Source organism: Monopterus albus, unplaced genomic scaffold, assembly GCF_001952655.1.
Source record: "Monopterus albus unplaced genomic scaffold, M_albus_1.0 scaffold97.1, whole genome shotgun sequence".
In the NCBI taxonomy this organism is placed as follows: domain Eukaryota; kingdom Metazoa; phylum Chordata; class Actinopteri; order Synbranchiformes; family Synbranchidae; genus Monopterus; species Monopterus albus.
Genome location: NW_018127977.1, coordinates 411,899 through 430,994, shown reverse-complemented (window position 1 = coordinate 430,994; position 19,096 = coordinate 411,899). Strand labels below are relative to the sequence as shown.

Sequence of the window (19,096 nt, the reverse complement as noted above, 5' to 3'; positions counted from 1 at the left end):
TTGACCCATAGGAGGAATAAATCTGCATGATTTTCCTTCAGACATGTCCCCAGATGTAGTGTGTCAGTGTGTCAGTGAGTCAGATTGTGGCGTGTCAGGGGGTGTCTCCATGTTTACGTGTGAACACTTGTGTGTGTGTGTGTGTGTGTGTGTGTGTGTGTGTGTGTGTATGCACATATGAATGTGAGGGAGTGTTTTAATAGAGAAAATAAAGGTGATGATGTGAATGACAAACATTTAACATAATATTTTATTATATAGGCTACCACCTGGTTTGAACACTTGATCCTTTTTCACATCTGTAACACATCTTTGAATGTTTCAAAATAAAATACCTTATAAAATATATAGTTTAATTATAGAAAATACATGAATAAAATGACATAACATAGATATTTTAAGTACTTTGCTGGCCACAAGTGCAGCAGTTATTCATTTTATTGGGATTTTTTTCATTTTATTTTATTCTGTTTTCTCCCAAACATCCATCAATAAACTGTGAAATATGTGACATAGGATTGGAGGCTGCTGGTGGTGTGACTTTCATCTGACACATGATGAGTTCATCTTGATTTGTTAAACAATTAGCTGTAGATTTATAAAGGAAGACACAATGCCTTACATCCTTCTCTAAGTGAAAACTATGTATTAATAAGTTACAAGTCTTTCTCTGGCTGTGGTTTCCTATAGGTCTGTACTGGACTAAATTAAATTGTGCAGGTGCACGTTTTTTTTTGCTAAATCCTACTGTATATGTGTGCACTGTTTTTCTTGTCATTCACTCTCCTTTCTGGTGTAGGATGATTGTTTTTCTATTTCTTTGACATGATGGTTGTTGCTCAGTGGCTATTGAAAGTTAGTGAAAGATTTTTGATGTTTTTGAACTGGTTTCAGGTTTAACTTGAGCAAGTGCAGAGAAATTGCATAAGCTGTCAGTCTGTGGCAGGGTCTGAATGCCTTAGGCTTGAACCTACATTTTCAGGCCTGTGCAGGGCTCTAGGAGATCTTGGCCTGCGATGTATACAGCGCATGAAGCTGCTGGGAGAGCACTGCTGTCAGCCTGTGTGTAGGTCACCTGTCATGGGTAATTCCTCTAGTTTCAAAGTTCCTAGAAGAATTTATGAATGCAATGGTTGTATGGGCATTTAGGCCAATTACTAAGTGAGGTAGAATACTGTGTATAATGTGTGAAATACCATGGATTTAAAAGACTAAGGACAGGGACATGGGCAGTTTTGTTCTCCTTCCAGTTTAAAGCCATAATAGGACAAACACAGCTAATAAATACCAGGTATGCCAGCTATTAGTTCAGCTAAATCAGTTAGTCTGATGATGCCATTTCGTTCGAGATTTTAACTATTATTTAGATTTTTGACCCAAGACATTTTGTATTTCCACAATAGGAAACTGGTGAAATAAATACTTTGTCCTGTATGAATCTTCTTTTGAAATAAAGAGAGTTTTGTAATTGAAAAGTGAGTTCTAGTGCATAGGGTCAGAATAAGCAAAACCAAACAAAGAAAATTTTGTTGTTCCTATTTTTAAAACATCTAATTATATGAAGCCTTTGTTGAGCTGTGCTGACAAGCCCAAAACCTCTGCAATCCCATGTCATCAAATAGTTTTTCAAGGATAATAGATATACTCTTAAAAGCAGTATTCTCAAAAACCCTTTGAGTGATAGGGATTGTTATCCAGTGGAAAACATGGGAGAATAAACCCTAAAAAGACTTCCTTTATTTAAGAAAAATGTAACCAACAAGAAAATGCCAAGCAGATTTCTTACTTTACATCCGACAATTGGACCAAGCATTCAAACATTCTGTTGTATTGCACAGGAGTCCTGGTTGTTATGCTGATTTTTATAGAAAATGTCTTCCCATAAAAATAAGTCCATATGTCATTTGAGCCAGTAGGTTATTGCAACCAACTGTAACCCGCTATAGTTAGGAGTCCTCTGGTGACTGTAGTAATTATGTAAACAAAGGACAAAGTTAGTCCACGTTAGAAGAAGGTTGGGGTGAATGGATGGGTCAGAAAACACAGGACTTTCTCACAGGAAATCCCTGTTCCATTCCTGGGTGAAACATTTTTTCATTTACAGCAGTTAGATTATTACTATGAGATACTTGTTTATTTGAACTAAAACCACAATCTTTTTCTAAACCTAACCAAGTACTTCTTATGCCTAAATCCTACCAAACCATGACAGTTCCGTAACTGTATAACTGTGTGTTAATGATTGTTTCTATGACGACAAAGGTCCAGTGCCCTTGTCAATGGAATGGTTATATGGAGCATACAGTATAATTGCTACCATGACGGCTAAGATTTGGTAAGCGAGCTCCTGGAGGGGCTCTATAGGTTGCATTCAAAACTAGAAACAAATGGTGTACATTGTGGTTTAGGTTGGAGGACTCGTAGAAAAAAGCAGCCCAGAGCAGAGCATGGTGTCCATGGCAAGACACCACTGTGAAATTGCCACTAAATTCTCCAAAAGAAGGAGAAGAATAAAAGGAGTTTGCCAAAGAGCACCTTGACACTCCACAACGCTATTCTTTTATTCCCTCACAAACACACTTAGGACCTGCACTCGGGACAAGTAATTTAATATATGACTCACTATGATATTTCTGTTCAACTGCCAAAAAAGACTTTTACATTGTCTTCTTCCTCCCAAGCAGTTCTCTGTGTAGGTGTAGAAGTATTCCCTTTCCTGGTAAAGAACCAAATACTTCCACTCTGACAAAGCCAATAATCTTAGGAGGAAAAACTTTTTTTTTAAATGTAGTTAGGCAAAATGACTGGAAGATTAAATATATTGTTTTCTTTAAAAATTTGACTGCACCCACAATGCTACTATGAAAATATTTTGTGTAATGATGAAACTGAGGTTGCATTGTTCAGAAGAACACACAGCACTATGTATACAGTAGCGTAAAAAGGGCATTGTATGCCCATATGAAAACATCATCCCACTGAGCAATAATAAAAGGTGTATCCAATATTTTGTCCACTTCATTAATAAATAAATGCAACAAAAAGTAACAGAAACGTAATGCAATTTAATATAACACCACCGCAAACTACTTTACAGAATATAACAATTAACAATTTCCTGCTCAGTACCAGAACAATTAAGTCAAGGAAGAATGTAAAAAATGAGTTGCTATACTACCACACAATGTTACATGACTAGGTTAAAGTTTGGCTCATTGTCATTCTACATTGTAATTATTAGAAAATTGTTACATTTAAGTGTTTCAGTGCAGTTTAAAGCCAACATTTTATTGAGATGTAATAGCCTGAACTGTGTTTTCTTTTCTTTAAACTGAGGTACAAATATTTGCAACTAATACAGTCTTAGTTACACATACATTTGCTGTATTATTTTTAGTGCAGTTAACGTGAGACACTTTTTCTTTCATCTCAGATATGCTGCAGCAGCCCCATTTCCATTTCAGCCTGACCACTGCCGCTGCCATATACAAGCCTGTCTGCCCAGCTTCTGTAGCAAAATGCTCTTTCCATAAGCCTTGTACTTTTGCTTTGGTTCGGATTTTGTTAAAAATTAGTGCACACCTGCAAACAAATGCCCTTTCCTGCACCGCTGACAGTGTTGTTTTCTGCACCTTGCTATTTTTCACCCATTAATTTTTTAAAATAAAAATCTTTTTAATGGCCTATACTTTGCCTGCGTTTCCCTCCTTTATGGCTACAGATCCAGTCATAACACACCATAAACTGATTCCTATGAATATATTTCAGAAACATACCGATCTCAAGGCTGAATGCTGTTAGAAAGTCATGGCAATACACTGCCTTCTTGTTCATTGTCTGTTCAGCACAAAATTAACAAACAAATGCACCATAAATTACACCCCAGTTGTTTTGTGACTGTTCCCTTCAAATGTTAAGGTTTAATCTCGAGTCTTGTCTTCCGACTCTGACTGAAACTGACCTAGACTCTTCACACTATGTTTGGTTAATATGACTTTCTAGTTACTACTTTGAGTTGACAAGTTCCATTTCAGTTATTCCCAAGCCACATGTATAATGTGCATTATGCAACATAATGCTTTTCTCAGAGAAGATTCACATCTAAAATTATAACTTGTAATGAAACAAGTAATTAATTAGAAGTTCGTTACAACTTGTAATGAAAAAACAACTTAACTGAAACTAAATGAAACTGCAAACTTATAATTGGAACCACATGCTCAGAATAAACTTAAAGTAGTCCACAGAAACTGACTGAGAATAAAGTGGTGCACCTAGAACCTTTTTTTTTTCTCAGAATAATCAATATGCATGTATTATACATAGGCTATTGTACTATCTGACAGCTGATAGCCTCAGTTATATAGAATGTGTGTATGTGTGTGTGGAGACAGTCAGACTGAAAGCGAAAGAAGCATCTTTAACCGGTTAAACTATGCACTTGTGCTACTCTCGCCCCTCCGTTGTCTCCTGTCACAGTCAGGGCAATACAGTTCAAATTCACGGCTGACCCCCCGCCACCCCACCACAACCACCCGCAACAATCATTCATGTGGGCCACACACACCCACACACACACACACACACACACACAGTTACTCGCGCACACGCGCACGCCAGCACACCGGTAGAGACGTCAGGATTGGACGCAGCAGGGGATCCCCAGCATTCCGTTTCTGCCTCGCTTGGCATATCATCATCTTTTACCGGGAGGAGATGAGCTCGCGCCGGCCCACACTTGCAGAGGGCAGCAATAACAGAGGACAGCCTTGTTTCTACGTTTTATTGGAGCGCGCTCGCTCTCTTCTGCTCTCTCGATCTCTTTTCCAATATTTTGTTCTGCAGACTGTTTTTATTATCGCGTGCACCCAGCAGCCAGGACAGCGCTAGGAAAGAGGAGAGAGCAAAGGGAAAAAGGTGTTTCACCGCCTGACTAATTTATTTTCGAAATGAAAGGACGTTTTGGATGAATATCATCAAGCTTTAAATAACTCACTCATAGTTTAACTGTAGTTTCCCCGCTGTAGACACAGGAGAACCGAGCAGTTTGCCTGTTTTCATAACCGATACTTGCCTCGTTCATTTCACGTGTGCGTTGTTCTAAGTGCCGCGCGCCCGTGAACGCAGTACAACCCAGCCGCTCCGCTTTGGTTTGCGCTCAGCATTATACAGAGCAAACTGTTTTAAATTACACAGTACGCGGGACATGAAAGAAAACACGCTTTTCTGTCTTTGGGCTTAAACTCAATGGGAATAAACCGTTTAAGTAACGTGAGTGAAACAGTGAAAAGGACAGTGCGGCAGTATGGTGTTGTGAATGCGCTTTTTGGTCATTTTCACTACTGAGATAGCGCTTAACAAGTGGAAGAAGTTTTTCTGGAAAAAGTGGAAGAAAACTGGCGGCTGCACGACGGTGGTAGTAAACTGGGAGAGGAGGATCCCTACACTAGGACAAACAGGTAGGACAGCCCAGAAAAGCACTGAACATAACCTTGAAATGACAGAAGGAACATTTATCGGCTACAACGGGATTTGTGCATTTGGGTTATTCCCGTACAGTCTCTGTACTTAGTGCATTTCAAGGTAAACTCCGAGCCGAACGCACGACAGATCCCATTCTCTGCTTTAAAAATGGCAGGTCATTGCCGCTTGGCATGTCCACCACATAAGGCATGTTTAAAAACCTTTAAAATAGCCTTATCCGCTCTGCAATTCGGCACCAGTAAAAACGAGCAAACACTGTTTAATACAGTTACAAGTTTTCTAATTGGTTCCGCTGTTTTTTCAAAGGACTTGAACAGCGAGATGAGTGACAAGACCCTGGTATAAAAGTTGGCTTTATTAAAAAAAGGCTTAGTGCTGGGCGACTTTCACTGTATGCCGAATGTTGTCCTGTTTACTGAAAATTTAAAAAATGTCCATCTTAATTCACTACGCCAGAGTTAATTAAATGTAGAGCGTTTTCGATGGAGCACATGACGTTCTCCGCGTACCTGAAATTTGCTTACTCGCAAATTGTACCGATTCTGGAGATTCCTCTAAGAGATCATCATTTGACATTATACTTTTTATAATTTTAGTGTGTGTGAAAGGGAATTTAAACGTCAGATAATAGAAGGAAAAGAGCTTGATTTCGGAGTGTGCAGAGCCAAAAAAAGTTTAATTATTTAACCTTGAAAACAAATACATATCAAACTGAGTAGTCTACTAGTAGAAACCGTGTACGATGTTTGTTTATGTACAAGGGTGTTCTCATATTTCTATTCGCCTTAGCTCCCACATTGAAAACAATTTATTATACCAAATCCAAATTTGATAAATTACTTCTCACAATGCTATATGGAAAGATATTCGTTGGTGATTTTATTAATACACCTTTATGGACACAGTAAAGGTGATTCTTATAACTGTCATTCTCTTGCAGCCTGTAATATTTTTGTGAACTTTACAATACTGAAATTACTGTAAACTGTCCCTTGTCTAAGTGTTCCTGCACATACCACTGGCATATGCTATGATCATATCATGAACCAGTCTGATTACGAATTAAGACCCCACTTTGGAAGAGAAGTGCCTGCCTTTATCCTGTAGTAAATTTTAAGGAATACACATTGATTGTCTAGTGTGGTTAGTGTGGGGAAGGTGTGTGTGTGTGTGTGTGTGTGAAAGATAAAAGTATTGCCAGACTGCTTTGAAATATTGTAACCACAAAAATTTGCACTGCATTGAAGGACAAATCAACAGGGTAGACACTAAGTGGCTTTCACTTGCCTCGTGCTACATATATTCCCTGTTGGCTACATTTGTATTCCCTGTGGCCTTAAAATAGAAAGTGCATGTCTTTGGTCTCTTGAGCACACAATGTGACAGGTACAAAGAATATATCTCTGTCCCATTCAGTTATTATACTTATGGATAGATAGGCTTATTGTAGCAGTAGTAGTAGTTGATATTGTATTCAAGTTCAATTTCATTAAAAACCTTGCATCTTGTATCTTGACAGAAATTGCAGCGCTCTTATTCAGAAATGGGAGCTTCTGTAGTTATTGTACAGTATGCAACTCTATTGTGGCTGTTAGTAAAGTACTATGAAGGTGTGTTAACTGACACCTTCAGTAAAACAATCAGTTTAAGAAGGTCGTATTGGTTTTGCTGTTCTAATTTTTTGTTCTTTTTTTTGGATACTGGCTGTATTTGTACTGTGAGTGCCATATAATCATACTTATTAGATGAGATAAAGAATTTGGACTGTTTAGTTCACTTTACAATCTGACAACATCATCATCATTATCATCAACACTGATTCACTTTCATGATGAATGTTCATGATAAAAGTTGATAAAACGGCCCTAACCGTCCACTTGTATAGTAGCACGTATATGTGCTGTTCATGTAAAGTGCAATATACGTATATTGAGAGCTTTTTTGCTGTTGTTGTTGCATTACATTAATATAATATCGGTACAGTGATCTAAGATTGGATACTGTGCACATCTAGAATTTTGTTTATATGTGGCTGCATTAGATCAAACCCTATCTGAACTGTAGCCTCTGCACAACAATGGGAGAACACTGTACAGTGGCTATTTTAGATAAATAGCTATTTAGCTGTACTGAGTATCAAAATGTTGCTCGTTTAAACCTGCATTCTGACCTAGACCATTCTAACCATTGTCTTTAGTTATGAAGTCCCAGTTATTTAACAAACAGGTTGAAGAACAAGTTTAACTGAATTGTGAGTGATGTTTGCATAGACGCTGTAGCACGTTGGAACTATCCCATCCACCACTGTTAGTTACACAGATGGCTTAGACAGCCTCTTCACCGAACACAAGAAGAAGCAAGCAGATTGTAAGTGAATTATATTTAGTATTATTGCTTGAGATTTACTGTGTTGAAAACATTTGTTGTTGAAAACAAGCGTATTTGATAGTTCCAGGTTTAACAGAACAGAAGACTGACAGGCAGCTGCTTGAGCAAGTGTTATTTTAAAGGATACAAAATATAATATACAGTACAGTACAACTGATTCATACTTTTTAGAGCATATGTGACAGAAATATTTTGATTATGGAAAATAATGAACTATTTTCTGAGGATAATTTCTCTTCATTTGTGAGTGTCATTAGTATGGCAGGTAAAAGCGTATACATTTATTTTTTTGTTATACTGTTTTTACATGTTTTGACAATTGTTATTTTAAAACATGAGATGTGTGGTGGATGTTGATTTAGCCAGGGTAGAAACACAAACTAGTAAAGTGTTTTTCCACCAGCTAAGAATAGGACTAGTTCAGAATTTGTTAGCTTAGGTTTTGGATTTTTGACAGCGTTTTTCCTGACTTTTAGACAGACTGATTCAGTTTTTTTTCTTACAAGACAATATACGTAAATTTGCACAGCTGTAAAACTAGATAGGTGACATCTAATGAGCATATTTGCTAGTTTGATTTTTACAATTATAGATTCATTCTTGCACAATTTGATTTAAAAATTTTGCCAGTCTGACCGTGTTTTGGTAGCTACGGAAAGTTCTGATTTCTTAAAAAAAAAATTCTCAAAGTTTGTACTTTGATACCACTCTGGGGCGGCTGTGGCTCAGGAGGTAGAGCAGGTCATTTCCTAACCAGAGGATTAGCGGTTTGATTCCCAGCTTGTGCAGTCCACATGTCGAAGTGTCTTTGAGCAAGACACCGCCGTGTGAGTGCTTTGGAGTGTGGATAGGTAAATGGCCAAATAGTGTAAAAGCGCTTTGAGTGTGCTGCAATGCATAGAAAAGCGCTATACAAGTATAAGACCATTTAAATAACCGCTGCCTCTTTTTTTTAAAAGACCATTTAAAAAACCGCTCGCCTTTTTTTTTTTTTTTTTTTTACAGTCTATGAATAGTAACTAGAAAAAAACAGGCACTCTTCTGTTAATACTATATATAGGTTCCATTTCTGTTTTGTTTCATATTCAAATACAGTAAATGCTGGTTATTTTAATCCGTCTCGCTCCCTACCAGAATACTTCTCCCCCCATCTCTCTCTTTGTCTCTCTTTTATATGTCGGGCACCTCCAAACTCCTTGAGCAGCGCCCCTTAGCCAGAGTAGCTGATACTACCACTTTAACCAAATCTTACTGTTAATACTAAATGCGCAAGCAATATGTAAGATAAATAAAAATATATGGAAGCACATTGCATTCACCAAAGAAAAAAATGGAGGTTTCTATCTCCTAATTATGATTTGCTATCTCATAATTATGAGCTCATGATTTCATAATTATGAGAAAAAGATCTCGTAATTATCAGATAATATAGGAGTTGGAATGCTGCAGAACCTGCCCGAAAATTGTCAGGTTTTTATAAATTTTTTAAGTATTAAAGTAATAATTCAGTAATAGTTGTCAATACATCCAATAGTGCATAGCAAAAGTGAACTATTAATAGCTAAATTGGTGTACTTAGTGTTTCAAAATGTAAAAAAATATAGACTACAAACAGGCCTCTCATAATTACAAAACAAAATATCTTGTAATTATCAGATAATAAGTCATAATTATGAGATAAGATCCTTTTTTTTTCTTTAGTGAATGTAATGCGTTTCTGTAAAAATATCCCTAACCGGTACATATGCAAGTATTTTAAACACTGCAATTGAATCTGTGTTTGCACAACTATGCTTAAAAGACACAATTCCATTCTCACACTGGTTCCGCTGGTCCAGAAGTCCATAATCTCTCAAGTGTCTCCTGTGTCCAGGTCTAAACATTGTAGTGCTTTGAAAGTGCCAGTCCATTTAGGTGACCTTGGTGTGCGAAGGGCAGGAAGGTCAACTCACACTAAATCACATGGCTCATTGGCAGTGTGCTTCTTATGATGGTCAAAGTAGTCTTTTTGTTGAGCACTTGCTCTTTGATGTTAGTGCAACAGAGTGAAAAGCAGCACATAGTCTTATTGTATAAGTACAGAGTTTGCATATTCACTTGGAGTACCTGGAGTGGATGTTGAATATCCTGACATGACAAGGAGGAGGTCAGCATGTAGACAGAACTCTGTACCATGGGCCAGGGAGAAAGGAGTGTGTTTGAAGGAGCAGTGTATACTCATGTTGTATGCAAATTCAACCTGCTACAGGTGGTCATCCCATTCACCACCTTTGGTGTAGTGATATTTGGCCAATGTTGGTCATGTGTGCTCTTTCCACCTTTCCATCTGACATAGCATGATAAGGAGATGTCCTTGTGTTGTGTATTCACAGATGGGAGCACAGTTCCTTGACAAGATCAGAGTTGAAGTGATGCCCTGGTCAGTATGCACACTCGGAGGAACACCATGGTGGTTGATATAATCGTTTCACCACAGTGGTTGCTCGTTGATCAGAGTGCATACAAGTTGAGGAACTTAGTAAAACATACTAAAATAGCAGGTACACACTGATTACCAAACTGGGAGTGGCCAGTCAGGTCTGCTGCAATCTTTGCTGCAATTTTCTCAAAAGGCCTGGATGTGACTAGGTTTTACATATGGTAGGGACCTATTGGTGTGGTGTCGCCTGTGGTCATTCACAGGCTGCACATTTGCGGCACTACTGAGTTATATCATCTGTCATATGAAGCAAGTAACATCTGATCTGTGCCCCTTGTAATGTCTTTTATGCACTGAAATATTTGAAAAGTGAATGCCCATGTAAAGTGCCAAAAGTCTCTTTCTGCAAGCTGCTAGGGATTACAGTCTTTAAAACAATGTCCCATGGTGGAGGTCTGACTTTGCAACATAAGAGACCATCAACAAGGTTGAGATAAGGAAACTCCTTCTGGTACAGTCTTATTTCAGGTGAAACAGCTTTAATTTTTGAGAAAGGGGGCCTGTAATCAGTGAGCACCCAGCTTATGATCATGTGCAGGTCAGAATCAGCTGGTTGAACTTCAATTAGCAGAGGATTATGGCACATAGAGTCAGCATTTGCATATTTCCTGCCTTGTTTATATTCAACTGTCCAGTCATAGGGATCAATTTCTAGTACCCACTGTGCTATGCGACCTGTAGGATCACAGTCCAGAGGCATCTTCCTCACAGAGAGAAGGGGTTTGTGGTCAGTGATAATGCAAAAGGGTTGGTTTCTCCATTTTGACAAAATATGGCTGCCATAAGCAATTACTTCTTCCTTATCAACATTCCTCTCTAAAGAACAGAAACTCAGGTGAGACATCTGGATAGGAGAGGATGGTTGCATTATGCAGAACATGATGGAGGCTCTCAAATGTTCAATACTGGTTCATAAAAACACTGTTCCTTTCTCAATGAGAACCTGCAGCGGTTTTGACAGTCTAGCAAACTGGTAAATGAAGCACTTGTAATAAGACATAGCCCGTGAAATGCCCTGAGCTCAGTGGTGTTTGTAGGTGCAGGCCAGTTTCTTTACTTTTTTTATGTTTTCTGGGTCATATTTTAGTCCAGCAGATAAAGACATGTCCCAGAAATGTCACTTTCTTTTGGGCAAAGCTACATTTTTAGGGTCTGAGTTTCAGGCAGGCTGCTTTGAGGCAATCCAACACTTCTTTCAAATGCTGAAGATGGACAGTGAAACTGAATCAGTAGTCAGTCATCAAGATATATCAGGCATGTTTTCCATGAGAATCCTAATTAACACCAGCTGTATTAAATATATGAATTAGTAGGGGAAGCATTTATCAGGCCCATGGGCATCACATCAAGTCTCCTGTCTGTGGTGAACACTGTCTTTGCTTTGTCTTGCTCAGTATCCTGATGAAAGATCCATTGTGCTGAATGCCACTGAGACTCGGAGGACATCCAGGGGTGCTGTCTGTTCTAAGTAACAGTTGTGCATGTTTTACTATTACTGCATTCTAGCTAACTTAACCAACTTTAAACTCTGAATCTGTAAGCAGATTGGATAAATGTTTTGAGCAGGTGGACACTTTACATATGGGGACAGAATCATGGATTATATGTTAGAAACCAATGTAAACTGCACTAGCTGCATACCTGATTAAGGCACCACAGGAATATGTGTTAAGTTGATGGTGCATGCAACAGTACAGCCACTGGGCAATGTGTGGGCAAATGCAATTCCAGCTCTCTCTGGTGGCGGAGTTCAAGACACCCACCGTAACAGTATGTTACGTGGGGTGGCTGTGGCTTACGAGGTAGGGCAGTCGTCTTCTAACCAGCAAGTTGGTGGTTCGACTCCTGGTCTCTCTGCATGCCTAAGTGTCCCTGAGCAAGACACTGAACCCCAAAATGCTCCCGGTAGTTCGACTGGCGCCAGTGTGCAGCAGCCTCTCGTCATTGGTGTGTGAATGGGTGAATGTGTATGATCTCCTGTAAAGCGCTTTGTCCAGTGTTAACACACTGTGAAATATGCGCTATATAAATACAGTCCATTTACGCCTGCGTTTATTACAGGCAGAATGAAGGAAACTTTGCCAGTAACCTGGCAGGGTGGTGGGAGAGTGATGTTTCTATCATTTGTCCTGTACAACTAGCAGGTGCCGGTCTACTTTTCCTAAGTAGTGGTAAGACCTCATCACCTAGATAGCACAGCTGTCTCTCCAGGTCTAGAATCACAGTGTGAGGAGTGAAAAATATCAAAACTCAAAATAAAACCTTGACTGACATTTCTGATTGCTTGCACTTTATGTTGGGGAGTTTGAGATCCTTTGATGGCTATCATACCAAAGGCATCCAAACTTTGACCAGTTACAGCTTGTGACATGATAAACTTTCTTATACTGTATAGGTATTTTTGCTAGAGAAGGAATTGAGATTTTGGTCTCCACACCAATAAATGAAATAGTGGCATCTGTATCAAATATGACATGCATCTCAGTTTCCTGCACAATTCCATTTACATAGGTTGTGAAATCTTTAGTGTCTGCAGTTTCAATCAAGGGAATTGTAAACTCTTTAATACTGCCACAAGGGGTCGGTGGTGCAGTAGGGTTGACTTGTTTTCAGTGAGGCAGACATCTGGTGCGTCCAGAAAAGTAGCTGATGAGTAAGGGGAAATGGGTATGGTCATGTCGGTCAATATATTTCAAGCTAAAACTACACTAGCAGTTAGTATGGATACCCCAACACTGGAACTTATCCCACCGCTGCCACCAGTATAAGCAGTCTGGGTGTGTGAGAAGGAATAAATGCGATATACAGTATTTAGGGTTTTTCTCATAGTTTGACTGAACTCAAGAGTGAGACCAGCCACGATACTACCACCAGCACATTCTCTCTCTCCCTCTCCCTCTCACTTTTATTTTTTTATCTTGGGAACCCCCGCATGCCTGACCAGCACCTCCCCCTAGCCACATTAGCTGACACTAGCATATTAACCTTACCGTTAACACTAAATATGTGCAAGACAGATGTTAGGTAACAAATCTACTTAACCCATACTTATGCAAAAATTTTGCACAACACAGCTGAATCTGTTTTTTAATGTAGGTATGCATTATGTAAAGCACTTATATTTCCATTCATCCAATGAATACAAATGTGCACCTCCCAGTCTGAGGCCATGGTGCTCTGCCGGAAAATGGTAGACTGCTGCCTACGGGTTGTGAGTTAGTTGTTGCCCCAAGTGAAGGAGTTTAAGTATCTCGGGGTCTTGAGGGTAAAATTTAACATGAGATTGACTGGTGGCTAGGGGCAGCATCAGCAGTAATGCGGACATTGTACCAGACCATTGTGGTGAAGAAGGAGCTAAGCCGGAATTTCTCAGTCTACGCTCCAACCTTCATCTGTGATCACAAGCTGTGGGTAGTGACTGAAAGAATAAGATCATGAATACAAGCAGCCAAAATGAGTTTCCTTCGTAGGGTGGATGGACTTACCCTTAGAGATGGGATGCAGAGCTTGGACATTTGAAAGGGACTCAGAGTAGAACTGCTGCTTCTTCACATCTAAAGGAGCCAGTTGAGGTGGTTCAGGCATCTTATCAGGATGCCTCCAAGGCGCCTCCCTTTGAAGGTCGTCCAGGCACGTCCAACTGGTAGGAGACCCCAGGGTAGGCCTAGAACACACTGGAGAGATTATATATCCTATCTGGCCTGAGAACACCTCGGAACCCTGCCAGAGGAGCTGAAACACGTTGCCAGGGAGAGGGATGTATGCTGAACCTGCTATGACAGCAACATGATCTTGGATAAGTGGAAGAAAATGGATGGATGGATGGATGGATGGATGTTTAAAATATATCATTTCAATCTTACAGTCACCTCAGGGTGCAAAAGACCTACACCAGAGCTTTCTGTAATTTTGCCATGTTGTTCATTGACAAACCCGTCACTGGTCCAGTCATTGAAAGTCACTGTTGACTGCTGTATTTTGTGTCCAAAATGACTTGATGTTGTTATGGCAGCAGAGACGGTTCTGTGCACATACACATACTTGCAACACTGCTGTGTGATGTCAGTAGGTTGGATTGGCCACAAGGAAATTAAATGATACCTGCAAGTGAGAAACAAAGTCAGTTTTTAAAGAAATAAACAACCTGGGTGATTTCCACTCCATGTCTAAATATTTCAATTTAGAATATTATTGTGATTACTAACATACTGTATACCATGATATAGAAATGTATATACTGTAAACTATGTGAGTTTAGTGCCATGAATGTCTTTGTCATGTCATTTATGTCATTTCTCATGACATGCATTTGGCCTTGTTTTTCTGTACTTGTGGGGACTGAAACCATGTTGCACACGAGCTTTGTGGGGACTGGATTTACTTGATGTGACCAGAGGCTGGTCCCCATGACTGTTGAACTTTATGAAAATGACATGGTTAGGCAAGTAGCGGTTATGGCTAAGGTTAGGGCAAGACTCCTGGAAATGAATTTAAGTTTATGTAGGGACCTAGTAAGTGGCAAAAATAAGGATGTGTGTGTACAAACACAAGGATGAGTTAATTTTCATTTATTTGAGTTACATGAACTCTACCATATTAAAAATATTAGTCTTGGTTTGTGTACCAGAGAAAATAGTAAATTGTCTGCGTGTGTATGCTGTATGCTTGTGTATAGACTCGGAAGGCTTGCTGTGTGTGAATTTCTGTGTGCATATGTACCTTGTGGGCAGTTTTTACTGTGTGTGTATTTTCAATAATCACCGTGAGAGTACTCAAACTGAAGATTTGTCTGCATAGTGTGTGTGTGTGTGTGTGTGTGTGTGTGTGCACGTTGGTATTATCCAGGGAGTCTTCAGACTGAAGATCCAGCTGATGAAAGCTACCTGGAGCTTCATAAATGGATGCCTTTTGTCCAACAGTGGAGGGTGTGTGTGTGTGTGTGTATGTTACTAACCCTTTATGTTCACTGAAAATCTGGGGGAAACTAAATGTTTCAGTTTCTTCAGAGTTTTTTGAGGGAGGCTGCACCACTTCTGCCTGCTTCTACCATGCATCTGTTTTGTAACTTGGTACAGAATACCTCAGATTTGACAGCCGAGTGTTAAGGTCCATTCATGTTTTCTGCGTCTGTGTGTCCAAGAATCCTTGTGATAGCATGTCATCATCTGCCCAAGTCCACTAGATGGACTGTTTGCACTGCGAGCATGCTACCTACATATGTACCAGACAAGAAAACTGGAAGCTTGTTTTGACTTCCGTATGTAGCTTACTGTATATTCTGTTTATATCCCCTCCCTTATCCTGTTCTTGTTATGCAGTTGCACACACTGTTTTCTTTTTTTGACTTTTTCATGTTATTAAGCCAAGTAGTTTGCCATCATATTTTCTTGTACAATTTTAGCAAAATTATGTAGTGAGATTCGTCTTCTTCTGTGGATTTTAATTGTGGTTGTCAATCAGCTAGGTACCTGAAGAAAAATATTGGTTATAATCAATTATTTAAGCATTTTATAAGTTAAAAAAAAATCACTAAAATATTTTTAAAAAGATACATTCCATTAGACAACTTTAAATAGGTGACCACTGAGGACTGGCGGATAGGTGTAATGTCTTTAAACCCACTGTGAACACCTGCACTGCAAAAATGTCTTGAACCCACAAGCTTCAACAACAGTTTTGTATTTAATCCATGTAAAGGAATTTAATCATTATTATTGTTGTCTGATTCCTGATCAAAATAACTATTGTACTATATGTACTTTAGAAATTAGACTTTAGAATTCAGTGTGAATATAGTATAGTGTTCATAAATATAAGATATGTAATTACTGTGATTACCATGAAAGAGATCTGGAAGAGATAAAAGAGGACTTTAATGAGTTGACCACAGGCTAAATGAACATGACACTTTTCCACAGGACTGTGTTTAATAAATTGGTTGAACTACTTTAGTTACTGGCAGGTTTTGTTGCACATATGGTTAATGAGCATTGTGCTTCACTCAAAATATAACCTCCTATCTGCTCTGCTCTGTCTATATGGGTGTGTGTGTGTGTGTGTGAGTGTGAGTGTGCAGCTTGCCCGTGTAGAGCAGGGAAGGGAGCGGCACTTTGGAGGAGAGGAGAGAGCGAGGTAGAATCGCGGTGGAAAAGTAAATAGGGATGGGCATTTAAACAGCTTTATTTTAACTGATACTGATCCTTTAAAATATGCCCAGATCAGCCCCCATACCAATCCTTAGGGTTGTTATGGGACATCTCTTTTATCTCCATCCATCCATCAGACTGTGGGATGTTTACATGCAGCTGAAAGTTGAAACTATACTGGTGATATTGAGTATCAGATATAGGTTTAGACTACATCCTTCAAAGCCATCTGACCACTTAGCTGACCCTTGACAGTCACCAGAGGGTCCGGGGGATTGGGGGTCGTACAATTTTCACATGGCTGACACATCGAGACAGACATCCATTCACACTCACATTCACACCTGCGGGCAATTTAGAATCGTCCGTTAACCTGACCTGTATGTCTTTGGACTGTGGGGAATTAGCATTTCTGCAGTGCCATATAGAATACATACAATCAAAATAAAAGCTCATGGCTTTCAATCATTCATTTTAAAATGTATGTGCAGTGTGTGTGTGTGAGCTCTGCCCATGTCAATGGTGCTGACTTGATCATCTGTCAGTAATTCATGTAACATGACTGATGTGGACATGTGCAGCATTTTAAAAAAATATATATTATGGCTTTTGTGTTGTTTTGCATACTCTGTACAGCATAATTGCTGCTCGTGGATTGGGTGTCAGTTCATCAATTATGAATAACTGGTGCTTTCAGTGTTAGCTGCTCCTTCACTCTAACAGGCTCAGAGAGAGAGAGAGAGACTCAAATGGATTGTTTTTTTTTATAAAAAAAAAAGAAATAAAAATAACCATAAAACAACCATACATTAATATAACACAAAAAAATAGTAAACTAGGAATGGCATGTAGATTGTAGTGGATGGTCCTATTTAAATCATTTGACGACATCCTGGTTTAGCATCCTCACCCCAGTCTTTCCCTGAACTTAGACAAATCATTTTAATTTCCTCATTTGCTGAAGCAGTAACTAGAGAATAAGGCATATTTCTATCACGGTGAGAAACTGTAGAATATCAAGGAGTTGTGGTTTTGTATATGAGTTTAGTTTCAGTAAAAATAAATAATGAAAGATGTGAAAGACAATTGCCAGTTTGCTAAATCATAATTTGTTGACTTTATTAGCATAAGACCTATATTATGGAATTACACTATAAAGTATGTCTATTATTTAATTACAGTTACAACTGGTTAGGTCAATCAGATTAATCCAGTGTAGTGATAATGGATATGCATGGATGCATGCCATTTGTACTGTAAAACTGCTAAATCTACTAAGCATACTACTAGTATTGATGCTGAAGTTGTCTAACAGTCTTTTTGGGAAGACCAGACAAAGACTGTTACAATAGTCCAGCTTGCTGGAAACAAAGACATGAATTTCATGAGTTTCTCTAAAGCTTGTCTGGACACGAGACCTCTGAGTTTTGCTATTTGTTTGTGATGGTAAAAAGCTGATTCAGTTATGGCCTTGTTCTGACTGGTGAAGGTCTGTGCTGAGTCAATTATGATGCCAAGATTTCTAACTAGAATCAAGCTGAGCAATAACTTTGGTCCTTTCCTTCTTGTTGTCAAAGCAATAACCTAAGTTTTATCTTTGTTTAACTGAAGGAAATTGGATTGCATCCAGGTTTTTACTTGTTCTATATGCTGACAGAGTGTTATTGTCATGTATAACCTGACCCAGAGAGAGCATGTACAGGTTGAATAGCAGTGGTCCGAGAATCGAACCCTGGGTGACTCCACATGTTATGGTGGTCCGCTCAGATTTATGACCACCAATGTAAACAACATAGCCCCTGCCTTCAAGATATGATCTGAACTGTCTCAGGGCTGTATTTGATAATCCCACTCACTTTTCTAATCTGCCAAGAGCGATTTTATGGTCTCACATTATTAAAAGCTGCACTGAGATCAAGTAGCACCAGAACTAAGGCTTTACCTGAATCTGTATTGGCACAAATGTCATTTAGCACCTTTTTTCATTGCAGACTCAGTGCTGCGGTGTTGTCTAAAGCCAGACTGAAATCTGTCCAGAAGGCAGTTTATGTTTAAAAAGTTGTTCAGTTGAGTTGCTTTCTCAATAACTTTTCCAGTGAAAGTAAGATTAGAGACTGGCCTGTAATTATTAACATGGCAAGATCCAGGTTTTTTTTCTTTAGAAGGGGCTTAACAACTGCAGTTTTCTGTGATTTTGGAAAAATACCTGACAGGGGAAATCCATTAATAATATTCAGCACATCTATTTCCAAGCACCGAAGAAGTCAGTTGGTTCTTAATTACATCCTTGAGTGTTTTAGCACTGATAGCATTGCATGTTGACAGTCTAACCAAATTGTTCCCGTGTAGCTGCAGCAGTTGTCTGGTTGCATTGTTTGACATGGAAGAATTTATGGCTACTCTGTTATTTTTTTTACTTAAAAAAAGATGCAAACTCATTGCACTTACTTTGAGATACTGAGGTTCTAGACATTGGCAAACAAAACATAAGAATTATTGATATTCCTGTTGATGACATTAGAGAAAAAGGCTGGTCTAACCTTTTTTACTTTTGAGTTGTAAATGCAAAGCTTACTTTTCCTCCTTTAGCTTTCCTGCA

General features: G+C 38.9%; 1 protein-coding gene across 12 annotated transcripts in view; it reads left to right on the top strand.

Annotated features, from left to right (window-relative positions):
- LOC109965182 (teneurin-3) overlaps window positions 1–19,096 on the top strand; it is a 620,836-nt gene that overhangs the window by 226,791 nt on the left and 374,949 nt on the right. For 11 of the 12 annotated variants that reach the window (XM_020608997.1, XM_020609006.1, XM_020609005.1 and 8 more), the window contains exon 1: window positions 4,703–5,459. The exons of the other annotated variant lie outside the window; for it this stretch is intronic. The gene's annotated coding sequence lies outside the window, so the exon portion shown is untranslated. Of the gene's footprint in view, window positions 1–4,702; window positions 5,460–19,096 lie in introns of those variants that run through there. 12 annotated transcript variants of the gene reach the window in all.